Raw genomic sequence first — 21,573 nt, 5'->3', positions numbered from 1 at the left:
CTTTCAGTAAGCAGGGGGAACATCTAGGCTTATTTTATGAGGCCTTTGTAATCCTAATACTGAAACCTGCCAAAGACATTACAACCAAAGAAAATTACAAAGCAATATCCTTCACGAAGAAATATCCCCAAATTCTAAAATGGATAATACACTGTGACCAATGAGGTTATCCTAAGTATTAAAATTATATTAACATTAAAACAAATTATTTTAACATTTTAAAACCACTGATTTTTGAAAGCCAGTGGTAGAATGATGAACACTTTGTTTCTAAATTTTGCCTACTGCAAACAAGGCCACTGAGAACATTTTTGTTCATGTATCCCAACATACAATAATTTTTCCCATCAGTAATATAAAGACAGAAGAATAACTGCTAGGTTTAAGGTGCATGTATTCTTCAATTTACTAGATAAAACATTCTTCTGCAAAATGACTATGTCAATTTACACTCATGCCAAAAGCTGGAGTCTAATTTCTCCATATTCTCATCAATGCTTGATACTATCATAATTTTTAATACCTGCAATCTGATGTAAGTGAAATAGTTTCTTCTTATGGTTTTACTTTGCACTCTCCAAATAACGAAAGAGATTATAATTCAGTGCTTTTCCAACTGTGGGTTGCTGCAAGTCATGATATCACATAAGTGAGTTGCAACCAGTATTCTTAATCTTAAAAAATATAATAAAGTAAAAATATCAGCAAGTACTACATAAAGATTAAATGTTACTTCTTGAAACTTTTATTTCCACTGTGTGCGTGTTTGTACTGGGTCACAATATAAAATGTTTTTGTAACTGTGAGCTTCTAGCAAGTTAAAAGCCATCACTACAACTGTTTAATCAAAGCAAAACTACTTAGAGACATTTGGCAAAACTAACTGGTACATCATTTAGGCCCACAACACAAAGGAATGTAAAGTAGGATTTGTAGGGGAGGGTACAGCTCAATGGTAGAGTGCATGCCTAGCATGCACAAAGTCCTTGGTTCAAACCCCAGTACCTCCATTAAAAATAAATAAATAAAAACCTAATTACCCCCCCCCAAAAAGGAAGGTAGGACTTGAGCTTTCCTTCAAACACTAACTGGCAAGAACACAGAACTAGAAAAGGATGAAGAAATCTGATAGAAGCAATAAGGGATGAATTAGTGTATAGAGAAAAGATTCTGTAAACCAACTGGTCTAACTATGACCTACTCAAAGCTCACTTAAAAAGAATCACATTTCTCAATAAAACAAGGTTTCTCTCATCACTGAAAGATAGGAAACTGGGATGCTACCCCCCTGACTATCAAAATGACAAAAAGTTGATCCCTCCTTCTCTGTAGACACACCCTAATTAGCCCTATCCCACCTTAAGAATCATCTCTCTTGGGCTTATGCAAGAGCATCCTCTTAAGTCTCTGCTTTATACTTTTCCTACAGAGTGTCACAGTAGCAAGAACCATCTAAATTCTAGAGATTCATATTTTAATTAGGCTAATAGTTACTAAGCCCTTACTATATCACCTATTAAGAAATGAAGCTGTATCTTCCAAACAATTTTACTTCCTGCTTATATTCTTTTTTTAAATCTTGGTTGTTGGGTTTTGTTTTTGTTTTGGAGGGGAGGTAATAAGATTTATTTGTTTATTTGATGGAGGTACTGGGGATTGAACCCAGGACCTCATGTATGCTAAGCATGCGCTCTACCACTTGAGCTATGCCCTCCCCCACTAAATCTTGTTATTCTTAACTAAAACTGTCCTAATCGCCTCCCCTCAAAAATATTTTGCTTTGGAAGGTTAAATCTCCTATATATCATGACCAAATTTCTGCTACCCTCTCTGTCCACCAATAATACCCCTACTCTATTTTAAATAACTATTCTTTTTCATAAGAATTCCCTCCTCAAAGTTGCTGAACCAATCACACCACAGCAACTGTCTGGTGCAATAAGCTAATGAATCCACCTGCCACTTAAACAGGCGTGTGATCTTAAACATTTAAATTCCTTAACTCCCCGGAGAGTCAATCTCATCTCTAAAATGAGCAAAACAACAGGTATCAAACAATGAAAATTACATAATCTCTACTGTCTTTCTTCTTTTTACTTAAATTTTATTTTTACTTTTTATTTTTAATTTCCTCTAAACACAATAAAATGTTTTTATAGATGGAGGCACTTCAACTGAGGTACAAGGAAATATGAAAAGGAAAAAGTGTGAAGAAAAGACAAAACAAGTATGAGTAAACTTACCAAGTGGGGTTAGTGCTCTGCCTGTGCACTCTCCTTGTACATTCAAATTCTAAAACAGCAAATGTAAAGATACTTTGTTCCCCATGGCAGGCTAAATTTTAACCCTCAATGACCTACACCATCATATATTCCCCTTCCCTTGAGTGTGGGAAAGACCTCTAAGTATAATGGGATATCACTCCTGTGATTTTTATATAACAAATAGAATTTACATAGGTATTTAAGGTCCCTAATCAGCTGAGTTCACCAAAAAGGAAACCATCCTGAATGGGTCTGACCTTATCAGATCAGCTTTATAAAGGGATCTTAAAAGGAAGTCCAGAGGTCAGAGACAGAGGAAACCAGAGCAACTGACTCCTGCTTCCCTGGATGAAAGCAAGAAGCCATGATGTGGACACATGGTATACAACTGAGAAAGGTCCCTGGCCAACAGCTAGCAAGAAGATGGCAACTTCAGTCATACAGCCACAAGGAAATTCTGCCAACAAGTAATCAGCATGAAAAAAGACCCTGGCCTCAGATGAGAATTGCAGCCACAGCTAATATCTTGATTTTAGCCTGGTAAAATGCTGAACAAACAGCTCAGCTATGAAGTACTTAGATTTCTGACCTATAGAAACTGTGAATAGAGGAAGTATTCACCAATTTTCAGTCCTCTACCACTTTTTCCTTTACCTGGAGTTTGTTGAATATAACCAATAGCATTTTTATTCCCTTTACTTCAAGGTAAGATCTATGCCTAGCATTGTATCTATCAGGTACTTAATATGAATATTTGCTGAGTTTAAAAAAAGAAAAACTATGAGGTAGTAAATAGGTGTTGTTTAAGCTACTAAATTTGTGGTACTTCACTATACATCAAAAGAAAACTAACATTCTTTCAATACAGGACAAAGCAGACAAGGGAAAAAAGGAGGAAGAGAAATCTTTTCTTCTAGATGCATTACATCTCCTCATAGCACTGATTATGAAGATATGCAGATCCAGAATCAAGGAAAAAAGATTAAAACTGTATAAACTTGCATACATTTTTAAAGTTTTAATAATTAAGAAAGGCTTTTTGACACAAATCTTATTATACAACTATCATATAATTTATTACCTTCATTTCAGTGATGAGCAAAGTAAGGTTGGAAGAGTGACATCCCAAAGATCACAAATCTAGGGAATGTTTAAGGGAACTTCAGTCCAAGGCTCTCTCTCCCCCATACCACAGCCCCCTTAAGGCTTTAAAAGAGCCATTCAAATCAACAGTACTTGTATTACTGTCTTCAAAGGAAGCAATCCTAGTAGCATAAGCATTTTTCATATTTCATATTTATATAAATACTCCCTCAAGAGCTTTGTCAGGACATCAAAACTGAAGTAGATACTGAGAAATTTCCAATCAAAAGTAGTTTGGTTGTAAAACTGACCACTGGTAGACCATTTGAATAAATATAATGTACATTTTAAAATGTAAACAAAATTTTACAAAACACTTGTCGGTTTTCTGGAACTTTATTTAGATGGCAGACATTTGTGTTACAACTATTCTCAAAGATCAAAAACAAGTAAACAATCTTTCCGAATCTTTCACTGTTTCCCCTCTTGGGCAAATTTTTTTAGTCGGAATTCTTCGTACATTATAAATAGGAGAACATGGAACAATATATAATACAGTACACAAGTTGTTTTTATTTTCACTGTTGTGTATATTTCCCTAAGTGCTTCACCAACAGAATTTGCAATCTTCTTTACAAAAAAAACGCACAGAAACTAAAAGGTGGAGTTAAATAACACATTAAGTTACAAATCACACAACTTTCTTTATGTGAATTCAAATACTTTCACAAACACTGTTAAGAGATGCAAAATAAAGTCCTTTCCAGTCACAACCACAGGAAGGAATAAACTATTTTCATCATCCTAACATCAACTTTAACAGCAAATATTCACTATCGTTACATACAAACAGCACTGTTTTCAGTCTATAAGCGTCCAAAACCAACCCATGATTTATACGCCCGGGGCACGATTCTCTGCAATGTGAAGAGAATCGGTAACATTTCAAATGTGGATAGAAGGGGTGACATGACAATCCTAAGACCTGAAAATTTCTTAGTCCCTACAGCACACAAGATGCACCCAGTTCGGACTCTCCAATCAAGGCCCAGGTCCAACTCCAGGCACTCCAGTTTCCCAGCTCTTCACCCGCCCCCACCCCGAGAAAGGAGGGAAAACAACTTTTATTGGCCTCGTCTCCCGGGGGATTGACAAACTAGCGGGGCAGTGCTCCGGCCTGGACACGTTTCACAAGGAGGCCTCCGTCGGGGGCGGGGAGGGCAGATAGCGGGAAAGCCCAGCTTCGACGTCCCCTCTGCCCCCAGGAGCCAGCCCCCTGCTCCACCCCAACGACAAGAGGCCTGGGCCGGCCGCCACGCCGAGCGACCCCCAGGCCCCTCCGCCGAAGCGAGCTCGTTGTCATGTGACGACTCTGCCGCTAAAACACCGCAGAAACGCAGGGCGGCGGGCGGCATTCTCACCAGCCCGCCTCGGCAGGGCCCCGCCGGGCGCGGGCGAGTCCCGAGAGTCCGGGCGGGGGGGCGGAGGGCGGGCTTGGCGGCGGGCCCGAGCGCGCCACAAAGGCTTCCGCGCCCGTCGCCGTAGTGCCCGAGCGGGCGGGGGCACAATTTTCGGGGCCCGCGGGAGGGGTAGGGAGCGACGAGGGCTCCGGGGTGCTCACCGCGCCCACAGCCATCCCCCACGGCGCCCGGACGGCGGGAGACCGCCGCGCCCCGCAAAGGCCCGCGCGGCCTCCCTCCCCCGCGCGGGGCCCGCGTCCGGCCCGCCCGCTCCCCGCTCGCGCTCTCTCGCTCTCTCCCAGCCTCCATCTTGGATCGGCGCTTCCAGCCCCCGCGCCGCGGCCGCCGCATTCCCCCTCTTTCCCGCCCCCCGCCGCCGTCGCCGCCGCCCGCACTCACCTCAGCTGCCCATCCGGGCGCCGCCGGCCGTCGACCTAGTTTCCCCCCAAAAGTCTCCGGTGTGTTATTCCCGATGTGGGGGGGTTGTTACGGGGTGGTCGCCGGGGGTTCGGGAGCGGGGGCCGCGCCTTCAACGGAGCTGCAATCCTAACCCGCCATCTGGTGGCATTTTCCACACGCCAATGGCGCCGCTGCAGACTTGGGTCCCGACCGCCCTCTGCTGGCCGCGGCGCTTACTACCTCGCTGACGGGACGGGCCTGCCCGGAAAGGGGAGGGAGCTGAGGCGCGAGCTGGGGGCCGTGGCGGGGACGCGCGCAAACGCTTTCCTGTGGGGATTGCGCGCACGCGCACCAGCGGGGCGGGAAACGTGGCCGCTGCGTGGCGGCCCGGCCCCAGCACGGAGCGCTGGCCCGGCTCAGCCAATCGCGAGCGCCGCATACCTCTTGGTGAGGGCGCTGTGGACGGTTCGTGGACCGTCTGAGGCGGGCGGAAGGATGGCAACGGTGGCGCCTGCGCGCCCGGCTAGTCGAGTTACCGCCCGCCATTTTTGGAGCTTTTCCGAGACCTGGGAGGGAAACCCGCCCCCGGCCCCTTCGCCGAAGCCCCTCCCCAGGCCGCGGGACTGGCGCTTCCTCGCAGCTCCGCCTGGCTACGGTTGCCTCCATCCTCCGCCGTGGAGGCGCTCTGCGGAAACGCGAGGGGGTGGCGGCGCAAAACCATGCTCCCGCCTCTCCTGGGTTTAATGAGGGCCTCAGAGCTTAGCATTGTATTAGCGATTTATTGTTGACTGTTGACGAGGCGCTTTCCCGGGCGAGGGTGAAAAGGTTTCGAGAACTGTTTGGGACCTCCCTCGCCGCCGATCTAGATGCAACAGTGCCCGCCCCAGGCCGATTGGCGTCGTCCCTGCTTCTGTAAAGCAGATCCTCTCCGTGGTGCCGGCTTTGCATAAGGCGGCAGCATTGGCTAGTTAGTGAGAAAAGAATGCAGCTAGACTGGGAAAATACAGCCTCAGCTTTGGAATCAGCTTTCTCCTCCCACAGCCTAGGACTACTGTCAGTAGCTCTAAATGTCAGTAGCTTCCAAAAGGAAGACAATTGACTAACGTGAGACCCAGAGCAAAATATGCCTTTGAATGTCTCCTCTTCCTACTTAGTCTCCACCCGCCACTCCTGGCCGTGGCTCCTACCTTTCACCCATTCGCAACTTTTCAATACAAAAGTGAATCCTTAATCTCCCAGGTCATCAGCCCCATTTATGACTAAATTCTCTGTTGCCATAGCCAGCTCTATTTCAGTATTGCCTTAGAATCGCTCAACTCTATAGTCTTAAGGGCCCGTCCCCAGTAGGTTGTCCCTTTTCCTGCTTTCTCTCCCACGGGTCACAAAGTGTGGGTTTTCACTGGAGGAAGTCACAACTTATCTGGCCAGGAATGAATTCGTGACTGGACTCCCACTTATAATTTTTTTACCCCTGTTTGGTTGACTTCCCCTCATCTTCTCCACAAGGACTATTTCTAGTTTTCTTTGTTAAGTTGCCACTCCCAATCCATATTAGTAGATAAAATCATATAGTTTCCAGGGATCAAAGCTATGGGATTCTAATTTCGGTTTGGTATTCTCTCCATCTTAAAATATATGTAGCCACACCCTGTTCATGACCTCTAACATTCTCACCAAATTAATCCCCTACTCTCCAAAGCTGGTTCTTCTCCCTGGACTGCAAATGCTATCCCTTCTCATTTCTTCCTTCCACCACTACTTAGGGTCTTATATCTTCAACATTTTAGCCATTGGCTTGTTTTTCAACAGTTTCCATTGTCATTTTTTAAATTTCAGTGCTACTACTCCCTGTTGGGCCAACTGACGTCCTTCCACGTCCAACGATCCCTATTCCTGGGCTAAAGCACATTCTTTACTGGGTGTATTTTCCTCAACAAACTAATAGCCTTAGGGAATGCCTAATCTCACAGTAGCTCTGGCTAGCTTGTTTCAACCCACCTTATCAGAGTCATAGACTCCACCACCCTTCAGGAACCCTAAACCTCTTACCTCACCTACAACTAATCAGAGACTTGCGCACAAGCCCATCAGGCACCTTGCAATCTACCTTATAAAACACCCCAACAACCGGCCCTTGGCGCTCACACAGGCACCCCTCACCTATGTGGCTCACTGTTGCCTATGACAGCATACACTAATAAACTCCTTTCTATTCCCGTACTTTATCTTTGGTAAATTCTTTTACCAACCCGTGCGTCACCATGCCGACTAGCCACCCCATTGTGTCCTGCAACACTTCCTCCACTTGCTATACTATCAACCTTGTTTTCATTGTCACATTTCTCAAAAGAAGCAGTCAACCACCCTCATTTCCACTTTATTCCTTAGTTTTTATCAATCTGACCCATAACAGCAAACTAAAATTAATGCTTTCAGGTCACAAGGGTCCTAACTTACAACCATTTTCTCATTCCTCCTTTTTAAAGAGAATTCCTGGGATCAACAACCTACCTGGTTTACTGGTCTTATAATTCCTTTGCTAGCTCCTCCTTTCTTCCAACCCATAATTCAACTCCTAGCTTTCTGTTCTTCTCTATTACATTCTTTCTCTTCAAAAGTCCCTTTAAATTACTATCTGTTCCTGATTTTTTCCTTAACTAACATTCCTCATATTTAGCTTACTTGCCAGGAAACTCCAGCTTAAAATTCAACATTTAAAATAATGCATCTTTTTTTTTTCCCCTCATTCCACAAATGTTTATTTAGCAACCTTAAGGGTTCTGTCCTAGGGATATAGAGATCAGTTATGCATGTGAGGGGCATACAGTGGGGTCAGGAAGTCAGGTATCATTATAACCAACCCAGTCAACCCAGGTAAACATGCTATGGTCGAGGCACCTTGGAATAATTAGTTTAAGCTGGAGGCAGTGGTGCAGTCAGGAAGGCTTCACACAGGAAGGGACACTTGGCTTTTCAAGAAGCAGCTGTGGCATGGTCTGGAGTACATGATGTAATGGTGATAATGCATCTTTTTTTATTCAAATTTTTAAATTTCTCTTAATAGCGTAATTTCAGATACATTCAACCCTTAATTATTTGGTGAGATAAAAGTAACAGGTCCTATCACATTACTTTGTGACAGATTCACACATTTTGCAGGAGTCTCTGCTTTCATGAAATCCTTAATTAAGATTTCAAAGTTACTGACAAAGATTTTCAAACACAATTTGCATGAACAGCTTCAAGTCATAGATGTGAACAAAATATCAAAAAGAATACCTAGAACTAGTGTAGGTAGGAGCTAAGAGTTCTTAAATCTTGTTTGGGATAGGGAATAAAGTATCAATAGAAAAAGCATTTGTTTAGTCCAAGTTTCTTTGTGCCCTTTGAAATTTCGACTTCATTGTTCACTTCAAATGATCTGAAATGTGACCTGGCCCACTTTGAAGATTCAGGTTGATGGGTTAGATGTCTAAAGAAGAAGGCATATGCCCATTAGACTTTTATTTCAACTCAATCTCTTAGCCAGCCTGGTCTGAAAGTATAATATAAAATATTCAATTTAATATTAGAAACTTTAAAATTGTATTTACAAAATTACACATTCATGTAATGTAAATGTAATATAAATGCATTATAGGATAAATGGTTAACATTTATTAACCAATAACATGAAGAACTTTGCCTTATAACATGAAAAGCTAGTTTGACTATTTAGATGGCAGAACTTTTTTAATTTGGCTAAACTTATGTTTTTTTCCTTTCTGGATAATTTTAGCATGAAGAAGATTTCAAAGTTATTCCATTGACCTTAGAGTCCTGCTTAAAGTAAGAGATGTTCAAAAATTTGTAGATACTGACAGGCATATGTAGAATAGATAAACAAGATTATACTGTATAGCACAGGGAAATATATACAAGATCTTGTGGTAGCTCACAGCGAAAAAAAATGTAACAATGAATATATGTATGTTCATGTATAACTGAAAAATTGTGCTCTACACTGGAAATTGACACATTGTAAAATGACTATAATTCAATAAAAAAAAGTTTAAAAAAAATTTTAAAAAACAGAGATGTTCAGCCAACTTGTTTCATGACAGATGATGGTATTCCTTTCACAGAAGCCTTTTCTTTAAATGGTATTTTTTCTCTTTTTTTAATTGAAGTATATTCAGTTGCAATGTGTCAATTTCTAGTGTACAGCATAATGTTTCAGTCATATATATATTTATGTATTCCTTTTCATATTCCTTTTCATTATAGGTTACTACAAGATACTGAATATAGTTCCTTGTGCTATACAGAAGAAATTTGGGTTTTATCTGTTTTATAGATAGCACTTAATATTTGCAAATCTTGAACTCCCAATTTATCCTTTCCCACCCTGACTTTATTTTTTTTTTACAGCAGTTTTAGGTTCACACCAAAATTGAGAGGAAGTTACCAAGATTTCTCATATACCCTCTGCCTGTACACATGTATAGCATCCTCCCCCATTATTAACATCACTTACCAAAATGATACAGTTGTTACTGAGGATGACCCTGTATGGACACATCATAATCCCCCGAAGTCCATAGTTTACCTTAGGGTTCACTCTTGCTGTTGTACATTCTATGGGTTTGGACAAATATACAATGGCATATATCCATCATTATAATATAACAGTATTTTCATTGCCCTGAAAATCCTCTCTGCTCCGTGTGTTCATCCTTTCTCCTCCATCACTGATCTTTCTATTGTCATATAGCTGGTAGCGTTTTCAGATTGGCTTCTCTCACTTAGTAATATGAATTTAAGCTTCTTCCATGTCATTTCATGGCTTGATGGCTCATTTCTTTTTAATGTGGAATAATAATTCATTGTCCAGATGTACCACAGTTTATTTACCCATTCATCTTCTGAGGGACATGTTGGTTGCTTCCAAGTTTTAGTAATTATGAATAAAGCTGCTATAAACATTCCTATGAGGGACTTTGGGCAGATATAAGTTTTCGACTCCTTTGGGTAAACACCAAGGAGTGTGATTGCTATGTCATATAGTAAGAGTATATTTAGTTTTGTAAGAAACTGCCAAATTGCCTTCCAAAGTGGCTGTACCATTTTGCATTCCCACCAGCAATGTAAAAGAGTTTCTGTTGTTCCACAGAATAGCTAATCCTCATTAGCATTTGGTGTTGTCAGTGTTCCAGATTTGGTCATTCTAATAGGTATATAGTGGTATCTCATTGTTATAATTTGCATTTCTCTGATGACATATGATGTAGAGCATTTTTTCATATGCATATTTGCCACTGTATACACCTTCTTTGGTGAGAGGTCTATTAAGGTCTTTGGTGCATCTTTAAATTGGGTTGTTTGCTTTCATATTGCTGAGTTTTTAAGAGTTCTTTGCATATATTGGATAACAGTCGTTAATTAGATGTGTCTTTTGCAAATATTTTTCCCCATACTGTGGCTTGTCTTCTGATTCTCTTGCCATTGTCTTTTGCAGGCCGTTTTTTTTTTTTTTTTTTTAACTCTACTGGAGTCCAGTTCATCAATTATTTCTTTCATGGATTGTATCTTTGGTGTTGTATCTAAAAAGATACCAATTTACCCAAAGTCATCTAGGTTTTCTCCTATGTTATCATCTAGGAGTTTTATAGTTTTGCATTTTACACTTAAGTTTATGATCCATTTTGAGTTAATTTTTGTGAAGGGCATAAGGTCTATGTCTAGATTTTTTTTTTCATGTGGATGTCCAGTTCTTCCAGCTATGTTTATTGAAAAGACTGTCTTTACTCTTTTGTCAAAGATCTGTTGACTGTATTTATGAGAGTCTACTTCTGGGCTCTGTATTCTCTTTGTTGATCTATTTGTTTGTTCTTTTGCCAATACCACAACTGGCTTGATTATTGTAGTTTAATAGTAAGTCTTGAAGTCACGTAGCATCAGTCCTCCAACTTTGTTCTTCTCCTTCAATATTATGCTGGCTGTTCTGTGTCTTTTGCCTCTCTAAATAAACTTTGGAATCTGTTGATACCCATAAACTAACTTGCTGGGTGGGATTTTGGTCTGGATTGCATTGAATCTATAAATCAAGTTGGAAATAACTGACAATTTGATGAGATTGAGTCTAACTATCCATGAACATGGAATATCTCTTCATTTATTTAGTTATTTTCTGATTGCATTCATCAGAGTTTTGTAGTTTTCCTCATACAGATCCTGTAAGGAAAAGTTTTCAAAGTAATATTTGTTTATGAGTCTTCCCTTTCTCACACCTTTTATGGAGTTCCAGGAGCTGGATATTTAGACTAAAGAAAAGTCTTCTGATTATGCTCTCTCACTCTTCACTTTGACTACCTCCACAATCATACGAATATCTGTAACATGGTATTTTAGGGATCATGATCACTGTCTTACTTTACTCTCCCCAAATCAGTATCCTTCCTTCGCATTTTTCACTTGGTTACAGGACATTTGCTGTTGCTTATATTGGTAGACTTTTGCAAAAATCAGAAATGGCTTTCCCTTCTTTCCTGCTGTTGCAATTAAGCTATGTAGAAAACTGGTGGCAGTAATATGCTGTGGGGTCCTATCAGATTAACCCATGATTTTTCCATTCCTTTTTTAGTACTAAAAACACAATTCCTTCTAAACATGAGCAATCAATTCTGTCCCAAAGTTGATAATGAGAGGGAGTCACAATACCTTCCTTTTCAGAACCAGTAACCTGGTTTCAGGTAAAACTTACCATTCCCAAGAAATGGAAGACCAGGACTACTCAGACACTTAAAAAAATAAATCCCATAAGCAGAGGGCTGGAACTAGTGTAGGTCAAGTTAAGGACCCTTAAATATAATTTAGGATGGAGAATAAAGTATTAGTACAACAACCATTTGCTTAGTCCAAGTGTTCGGTGTCCTTGAAAATTCTACCTCATTGCTTATTTGAAAAGATCTAAAATGAGACCTGATACACTTTAGGGAGTCATCCTTGATAAGGTAGATGTCTAAAATATTGTTCCCATATAAACAGAGAAACCAGCCTCAAATTTTTTCTTCAGTCAAAGAAATGCACATATGGCAACAAATAAAAGGAAACAAATTACATTGTAACAAGTCAAATAACAAAAGAATTTATGATGAAAAGCAACAAATCTCATGCTAACACTTTCTACCTCTAGAACTAGTCCCCATGGACAGGTTCTTTTGCATGTTTTCATTTGTGGATTACTTCAGTATTTCTAAATATGCTCATATCAGCTTCAGACGGCATCTAATGACTCTCTGCTATGAAAGATAAGGATTATGCTAACATCAGTCTTCCAATATTTAACAGTTACATTAATTTTAACTCCTTTGTTAATTATATTTGTAACTTTTAATAATACACTGTGAAACTCTAGATATTTCAACCTCACATATTATTTCAACTCTCCAATATTAATACCACCATCCTTCCTTCCCATCTTCTACTCACATCCCTTAAACCCAGGCAATATCTTTTGTGTTTTGTCCATTGTTGACTCAAAATTAACAGCCAACTTCCAGGCTGTGGAGAGTGCCAGGATTACTTCTCTTGAAGACCTCTGTCACAATCACTAGAAAGCCACTCAAAGGAAAAGTGTGCAGAGCATCAGGATCAAATGGATTCTCTTCCCTTATTAGTAATTGCCCATATATTTGTGCTTTGTACTTGGCCATAGGCTTCTTATATGTTTTTATTTCTCCTGGAGTTTCAAATTATTTTTTTTGCCTTCCTGTGTGTTTTACCTAGTTTATCAGATCAAGATTTTCCATTTTTTTTATTCTTTTACAGAGATGCTCTCTTTCTTTTACCCTCTGGTGATTGTCCCTAAGTAACTTCCTGCCTTCTGCCTCCACTTAGCTAAATTGTTCTTTGATTCTGTTGCACTGCTGAGAACCTCTCTTTGCTCTGCTCCAAGGCTGGAGCCACTCTTATAGGATCTTTGCCTAATTTCTTGGTTCATCTTCTTGTTTTTCAGAACATCCTCAATAACTACTTATAAAAGAATGGAAAGTAATACTGTGTCAGTATAGCTGAATTTACTTTCCCTCAGAATTCTCTAGGCATTGTCTAGTGTATTCTAGTAGTCAGTGATACTGATAAACTGGATGGAAGTTTGGTCTTATTCTTAATTAATGACTAGTTTCTTAATTCTCTCATCACCATCAGAAGCTTACACATGTTTAATTTCTTTTATTAGTCAGTTACAATGTGTCAAGGAGCTATATTCAATATCTTATAATAACCTTTAATGGAAAAGAATATGAAAACAAATATATGAATGTATATGCATGAGTGGGACATAGTGCTGTATACCAGAAATTGACACAATGTTTAATTTCTTTTATTAGCAATAAATCATCTCTGGGTGAAATATTGTATGGAAACATATTCAAATAACTTCCTATGGTCTTTTACTACATGTTTTTAAAAATCAAGTTATTTCTGAAAAATTATTTTTAATATAAATGTTACATGCATGTGACCAATTTAAGAAGTTACTTACTTGTCATTTTACCCTATCATCTTAGTTCTCCTCTCTGAGGAAGCCACTGTTATCCATTCCCAGAAGCTTTTAGACTTTCTCTTTAATCTTAGTATTTTGACATTTCTAGGGATAAAAATTTAATAACAAGTTATCAGGACCAGAATTGCAGATTTTTTTTCTGAATCCATGTAAGCAATCAATGAGTATAAATATCTTCTGTCAGTGACATCTAGGTAGATGTGCATTGAGTACTTACTAGTATATATGGCAGATAGTTGGTGTTTATCGATTTTTGTTACAGCTTTATTGAGATGTGATTGACATGTAATATTTAAAGTGTATGATCTGATGATGAAACCCATGGAATATATAAACCCATGGAACCCTCACCATAATCAAGATAATATATTTATCCATCAACTCCAAAAGTTGCCTCACAGCCCTTTATTCATCCCATCAGGCAACCACTGGTCTGCTTTCTGTCACTATAGGTTAACTGTATTTTCTAGAATTTTACATAAGTAGAATAATACATTATATACTCTTTTTTGTCTTATTGCTTTACTTAGTACAATTATTTTGAGATTCACCCATGTTGTGTATAGCAATCATTCATTCCTTTTTAGTGCTGCTATAGTATTCCCTTGTATGCTGAGACTACAATTTGCCCATTTACCTGCTGATGGACATTTTGTACATAATTTTTTTTTCTCGGAGTAAAGCTATTATGAACACTCAGACACTGTGATTATGTTTCACTGGATTTGGTCTTTAGTAGGTAGACTAAAAAGGCTGTCTATATACCAAGAATCAAAAAATTCAAGTACCTACAGGAGCCAGAGATTGTAAATAAGTAGGTGGAAGGAGGGAAATTCAACATAATAAAAGCAACAGTTTAAGCTTTATGGTGAATGACAAACTGACACTTGGCATCCAGATTGGGAGGGGTGGAAATTATGACAAATGGGAGAGCTCGAACCGAGTCTTAAGCAGACAGCTGCTTCTCAGAGCTGGCTGGTTGTTGCCAGACTGTCCAGTGTTGCCAGGTTTTCCTTTTTTCTTTTTCTTTTTCCCCAGGGCAGTCACAAATCCAGATTGTATGTGAAATTTCTTCATTTTTTTTTAAAGTATGGAAACAAATGAAAAATAAGATTCAGGAATCTGACAGGAGGGAATCAAAATATTGACTTAAATAAAAATCCTGGCTTTTTTCAATTGGATACTGAATGGTATTCATTCATTATGTTATTCTCTCTTCTTTTGTCCATGTTTGAAATTTTCATAAGTACAATTTATAAAAATTAGCCTGGATAAAGCCAATTAGAGAAAGAGGTTTAGTTTGGCAAATGGTCCCCTCACACAACTAAATGTCTCACCATGGGCAGAACTGGACAACCTCAGGCCTTCGCATGCGATTCGGGCCTTCCCCCTAAGATAATAACATTGAGGAACAGAGAATCTGTTGAATCCTACTGGCAAGCCAGGGGTTAAAGAGAGACAGAGATAGAAAGTTAGAGACAGAAACAGAGGAAGCCTGGAAAGGGTTTAGCCTTTCAAGCTTGATTCCTTCTAATCTCACCTATCAATCATTCCTACTTCCCTGGGGAGAGAGAGACTGCTGAATTCTTCTCATTCTTTTCCTCCAGGGAAGTAAAAACTCTCTCTCTCTCTGTGAAAGCAGAAGGACTGAGAGATTTAAATGCTTCTCTTCTGTGGTGGGCATTCTGATGCACTGCCCAGAGCCCCCTACAATAAGGACTTGTCCCAGGTACTGGATGCAGAGACTTTGGTACCTGCAGGATTGCTACAGTTGCAGAAAGCTACATTGCTCTAGGTTAGGCCCCTTCCCAGAATGCCCCAGATTCAAATACTGAACAAAGTTGGGGTATAAGAGCCTGACCATCTTAGCCAAACTGAGACAACTCTGAAGATCAATTCTAATCTCCTGGACTCCCTATGGGATCTGCATAGAGCTCAGTTTCTCCTTCTGCCCAGTCCTGCTTCTTTCCCCTCCCATTCACATGTGCGAGTCCCAGGGTCACTCCTTAATAAATATCCTGCCTGTTAAATTCTACCTCATAGTCAGCTTCCTGGGGACCAACCTGAGAGAGTTGGTGCCAGGCCTGAGGTCTGGGAAAGCAGGCACTAAGATTGGGTTTTGGAGCTTGATCCATTAGCTGCCCACCTGATAATAAGGACTCCATCACAAGATTACAGTCCAGTTGCTAAAACTTTCATGGGTGGTGAGTCAGGTTTGTATACCAGTGGGAGGTTATGTATTAACTGGTATGATGTGTCGGGTATTTGAGAAATATTGGGAAAATAGTAACTATAAGGACAATGAAATTAGGTGATACTGTGGACTGAATTGTGTCCTCCAAAAATTCGGATGCTGAAGTCCTAACCCTTAATGTGATTGTACTGGAAATAGGGCTTTTAGGAAGTAATTAAGGTTAAATGAAGTCTTATGAGTAGGATCCTGATCTGATAGGATTGGTGGTCTTATAAGAAGAGGAATATACCTCTCTCTCTCCTCCCGCACCTTCCTTCTCCCCTCCTCCACCTCTTCCCTGTCACCCTCAAGCATAGGGAAGGAAAGGTCATGTGAATATATAGCCAAAAGGCAGCTGTCTGCACACCCGGAAGAGAGCTTTTATTGGGAACCGAACTGGCTGGCAGGCATCTTGATCTCTTCTCAAAATTGTGAGAAATAAATTTCTGATGTCAATAGTATTTTGCTACAGCAGCCTGAGCTGACTAGAAGAGGTGACTATTCCTTAGCCAGATTGATGCACTGTAAAAAGGTAATAAAAAGCTGAGAGTGAAGACTGCAAGATCTCCTTGGTAGGATACAAAATGGCTCTCATCTCTTGCAGTGGGAGAATAAACTAAAGAATAAACTCAGAGTGGCTAAGGTCCAAAGATTAAACTATTAGTCAAATCAGATATACTAAGCCAAGGTCAGGGTCCTGGTTGAGAAAGAATGTGGCTTGACACCTCAGATAAGGATATTCCCAGAAGTGGCCCACCTCCTCTACTAAGACCTATCCCTTCCCTATTGTTCAGAGATGGTGCAAAGACTGCTTCCCATTGAGACAACAAGTGCCCTCCCTCCCAAGGTTTGTTCTCAGGTTGCCTTCTGTCCAGCAGGCCTTAACTGATGTTAAGTCTCAGTGTGCTGGATACAACAATGGAGGAAAGGAATCCAAAGGAGCGTCAATATCTAGCCAGCATGAACTGAAAGAGTATGTGGAGGACTGAGTTTTGAGGATGCCTGATGAAAAGGAAGGAGACATCAGGATGGATAAGGGAGAAATCAGATTTGGGAGCACTACCCTAGTACTCAGGATTTAACATCATAATAAATCCCCCAGGAGATAGTGTGAGTTTGCTACTAAGATGGTTTCTAGAAGCATGGAGAAAGTGATGGCCCATACAAAGTTGGGTTAAAATGCCATAATCGCCATGACAGACAGTGGGAGAAAGAAATTAAAGGATCAGACAGTTGGTTATGCTGGAGACCATATACTACGCAAAGATGAGACACTCACCAGATGATTAGTTTTCAGGAGGGCAGGAGGCTATACCATATGCAAGGACATAAGAAATGTACTGTTGTGAGGGGCACCAGGCTCATTAAGAAACTCAGTGGTGACTTTCTATAAGCCAGAAATGATGGTAAAGGAAACCATTAAAGAACTGGATTTACTGATAACAATAGGGATAATAGGACTCCCAAAAGATAGAGGCCAGGTTGTGGTGTTTAATGGTCAGAAGCCAAGTTGGATGATTATTGGAATATAAATTCAGAGGAGCAGCCAGTGGAAGTGACCTACACTGAATTATGGAGACAATTAATAGAATATGATGTCCCTAGAGGAAAAATAGATGGGTGGTCAATAAGTCAATACTACTCAATTTGTATCATCAGTTTAATTCAAAGATGCATAGCCATCTGAAACTGAAGCAGTCACCTTAATTAAAATCATGATTCCTTGCCAAGGTTTAAAACATGAATCTGTTTTTAGACCTGGAGCCCATTAACTCAAGAAGAGATCGGGTCCCTAGGAGGCAGGAGCCTGTAACACCACTGCAAATGCACGCAGTACTGATTTTCTTACTCTTTCCTCAAAGGTTGTTCCAGGACCCTTGGACCTAAGCCCATTTACTCAGGTAACTGTGAACTGGGAAAGTAAGAATGCATAAACATTTTGAGGACTGTTGATCATAGAATATGAATTGAGATTGATACTTAGAGGGGCCTGGTAATGAATGAAGTCCTGTCTAAGGTCCAGGTCACAGTGGGCCCAGTGGTCTATAGAGTTGCATGTTAATCATTTCCTCAGTCCTCAAATATATAATCAGAATAGATATACTTCACAGTTGGCACAACCCCCACATCAGGTCCTTGGCCTATGAGGTAACAGCTATCATAACGGGGAAGGCCAATTGGAAGCCTCTGAAACTGCCCCCTCCCCTAGTCAAGACAGACATTTTAAAAAGTATTGCTGAAGTGGAATGATGAAAATTAGTGCCACTCCTAAAGATCTGCAGGATGCAGGGGTGGTGATCCCCATCGTACCTCCGTTTTATTCACAAGTCTGGTCCCTGCAAAAACCAGACTGATGCTGGAGAAAGATACAAGATACAAGATACAAGACTTTGCTAGAGCAGAATAACAGACACAGGTACATGGTATGCGACCATTAAACTGACAAGTATGTCCTTTTCCATCTCTGTCAAAAAAGAGAATCAGAAACAGTTCTCATTTATATGTAATGGATAACAATATACATTTACATTCCTGCCCCAGGGCTATGTTAATTTTCCCACCCTTGGTAAAAACATAGTTGTCAAGATCTGTGAAGGGTCTGAGATTTTACCCAATTTGCAATCTGACAAGTTAGCCTGACACTTTGTGAATGCTGGCAGAAAACATGAGACTCCTGGGTCAGAGTCTTCAGTGCTCACAGCACAGCAAGCAGCATGAGATTTACATGGGCACTGGTTTCCCTTGTCCCCCAAGAACCACAAGGAAGATATTAGTGGTCTAGATAGAGTTGTACACCCAGTGGGTTTGCATCATGGCTGAGATACTCTGAGTTTAGTGGACACAAAACTTTTACCAAACAACCTCCCCAAACTTTTCCCCAGAGGAAGGACATTATTATATCGGACAGTAAAAAAAAAAAAAGCTGCCTTTTGTTTTGAAGAGAGATACCATCTCTATCTTCTAAGGTTGCTCCTATGCAAACATCCTTGAAAACATAGTTCAGAACAAAAGCTATTTGCATCTGTACTCAAGACGTACAAAAACATAAGAGATCCATGGAAAATTGTCTCCCAACACTGAGCTCTACAAGATTGGAAGTACATATCTCCAAAGGAAACACAATTTTACCAGGGAACAGAGCAAGACTCTTACTGAGCTATGGCTGCCAACCTAAGGTCTTTGTGTTCTTTGACTTCAGGGACCAGCAGGCAAAAAGAGGAGTCATCATTCTGCCATTAGAAGGTTACACAGTGGAGGTATAGAAGAACATATTTGGCATTCAGGTGATCCAATTGCACACCTCTTGGTGAACCTTGTCTAATTTTGACCATAAATGGACTGGTGTAGCAATCTCAGCCCAAGAAGGGCATAGTGACCAGGGTTTATACCATTTAAGGTTGAATGTTTGGGTCATGCCACCAGCCCAGCAGAGGTGATAGTTGAGGGTAAGGGGAATCCAGAATGGATGGCGAAAGAGGGAGGCAACAAGTATTAGTTAAAGTCTGAGACTAACTGCAATGCCAGGGGTTGTAGTTTAAGCATTAACCTTCCTTTCTAAAGTTTCCCACAGAAAAACAGGCCCACCCTAATCATGGTGTTTTGGCTCTGAGAACATATATAAAGAAGTACATCTGAACAGAACAAGGGGTAGACTGTATACCAAACTTAGGTATATTTGCCCAACGCACAGCAAAGCCAATCTACTGACAATGGGTTGTGGTGAAGGAAAGTACGGTATTTATTGCAAGGTGCCCAAGGGAGGGCCAAGCAAAGAGAATGGGCAGCTCTTGATCAAAAGACCCCAACTCTCTGATGGCTTTCAGGGAAGGTGTTTTGTTTTTTTTAAATTTAACTATAGTCAGTTATGATGCATCAATTTCTGGTGTACAGCATAATGTCCAAGTCATGCATCTATATACATATATTCATTTTCATATTCTTTTTCAGGATATAGCATATCCCTGTGCTATACAGAAGAAATTTTTTAAACCCATTTTTATATATAGTGGTTAACATTTGCAAATCTCAAACTCCCAAATTTATCCCTTCCCACCCGTTTTCTCCCAGTAACCATAAGATTGTTTGCTATGCCTGCAAGTCTATTTCTGTTTTGTAGATCAGTTGTTTAATGTCTCTCTCTTTCTTTCTTTCTTTTTCTTCCTTTCTTTCTTTCTTTCTTTCTTTCTTTCTTTCTTTCTTTCTTTCTTTCTTTCTTTCTTTCTTTCTTTCTTTCTTTCTTTCTTTCTTTTTCTTCCTTTCTTCCTTTCTTTCTTTCTTTCTTTCTTTCTTTCTTTCTTTCTTCCTTTCTTCCTTTCTTCCTTTCTTCCTTTCTTCCTTTCTTCCTTCCTTCCTTCCTTTCTTTCTTTCTTTCTTTCTTTCTTTCTTTCTTTTTCTTTCTTTCTTTCTTTCTCTTTCTTTCTCTTTCTTTCTTTTCCTTTCCTTCTTTCATTCCTTCCTTCCTTCTTCCTTCCTTCCTTCCTTCCTTCCTTCCTTCCTTCCTTCCTTCCTTCCTTCTTTCTTTCTTTCTTTCTTTCTTTCTTTCTTTCTTTCTTTCTTTCTTTCTTTCTTTCTTTCTTTCTTTCGATTCCACATATGAGTGATATCATACAGTATTTTTCTTTCTCTTTCTGGCTTACTTCACTTAGAATGACAATCTCCAGGTCCATCCATGTTGCTGCAAATGGCATTATTTTATTCTTTTTTGTGGCGGAGTAGTATTCCATTGTATAAATATACCACAACTTCTTTATCCAGTCATCTGTTGATGGACATTTAGGTTGTTTCCTTGTCTTGGCTATTGTATATAGTGCTGCTATGAACATTGAGGTGTATGTATCTTTTCAAATTAGAGTTCTCAGAGAAGGTTTTTTAAAGACAAAATAAGGGAGAGAATCACAGGGTGCCTGATCAGCTCATTGACATTCTTCTGATTGGTTGGTGGTGAGGTAACCAGGTAGTATTTCAGGAATCTCAGTCATCAACCTTCCGGTTCTCACTGGTCTACGGTCTACATGCTGGTGGTCAGCATGCAGTTAAGTTTTTCCACCTGGTGGGGGTTTTATTATCTGAAAAACAACTCAAGGATATGGCTCAAGATATTGTCTATAGCCCTTATGGAAGAACTAAAGGTCCTTGACTTCGCTTTATGTCTAAACTATTGTTATTTTGTTTTGCTTGACTAGTTTTCTTTGTTTCTGCATATTCTTACTTCTCTAATTAAACTTGCTCTTTGGAACTCAGGGAAGGCCTAGGAGACTAAAGTTTTTCTATAAATAAGAGGTAGAGGCCACAGGGTGGGGGGTTCTGTCCCCAGGAAAGCCCTGCAGGGTCCTGTTTGTTTTCAACTGTAGTAGACACTGTGATATGCTACCCAGATCCCTGTTTTGAAGGATATGTTACCCCAAATTCTGGGAATGCTATCAGCTCCTTCAGGAGTTGCCTCTGCTGCAAAGAGGCATGTGTCTTACCAGGATGACCCGTGTCCAATGACTGATCAGTGCCAGGGTATAAAAGGCCTGGTCATCTCAGTCTAATTTGGGGTAACTCTTGGGGGTCATTTCAGCACCAGAATTCCTTGTGAGGTCAGCT

General features: G+C 40.2%; 1 protein-coding gene across 1 annotated transcript in view; it reads right to left on the bottom strand.

Annotated features, from left to right (window-relative positions):
• The window catches only part of STAG1 (STAG1 cohesin complex component), a 327,098-nt gene extending 321,712 nt beyond the window's left edge, over positions 1–5,386 (bottom strand). Inside the window, exon 1 of the mRNA XM_010947702.3 lies at positions 5,207–5,386. The gene's annotated coding sequence lies outside the window, so the exon portion shown is untranslated. The remainder of the gene's footprint in view (positions 1–5,206) is intronic.
• Between the last annotated feature and the right edge of the window lie 16,187 nt (positions 5,387–21,573).

The sequence above is a fragment of the Camelus bactrianus genome, chromosome 1 (assembly GCF_048773025.1).
Source record: "Camelus bactrianus isolate YW-2024 breed Bactrian camel chromosome 1, ASM4877302v1, whole genome shotgun sequence".
In the NCBI taxonomy this organism is placed as follows: Eukaryota; Metazoa; Chordata; class Mammalia; order Artiodactyla; family Camelidae; genus Camelus; species Camelus bactrianus.
The sequence above is the reverse complement of the archived record's forward strand: the minus strand, read 5'-3'. Positions and strand labels throughout refer to the sequence as shown.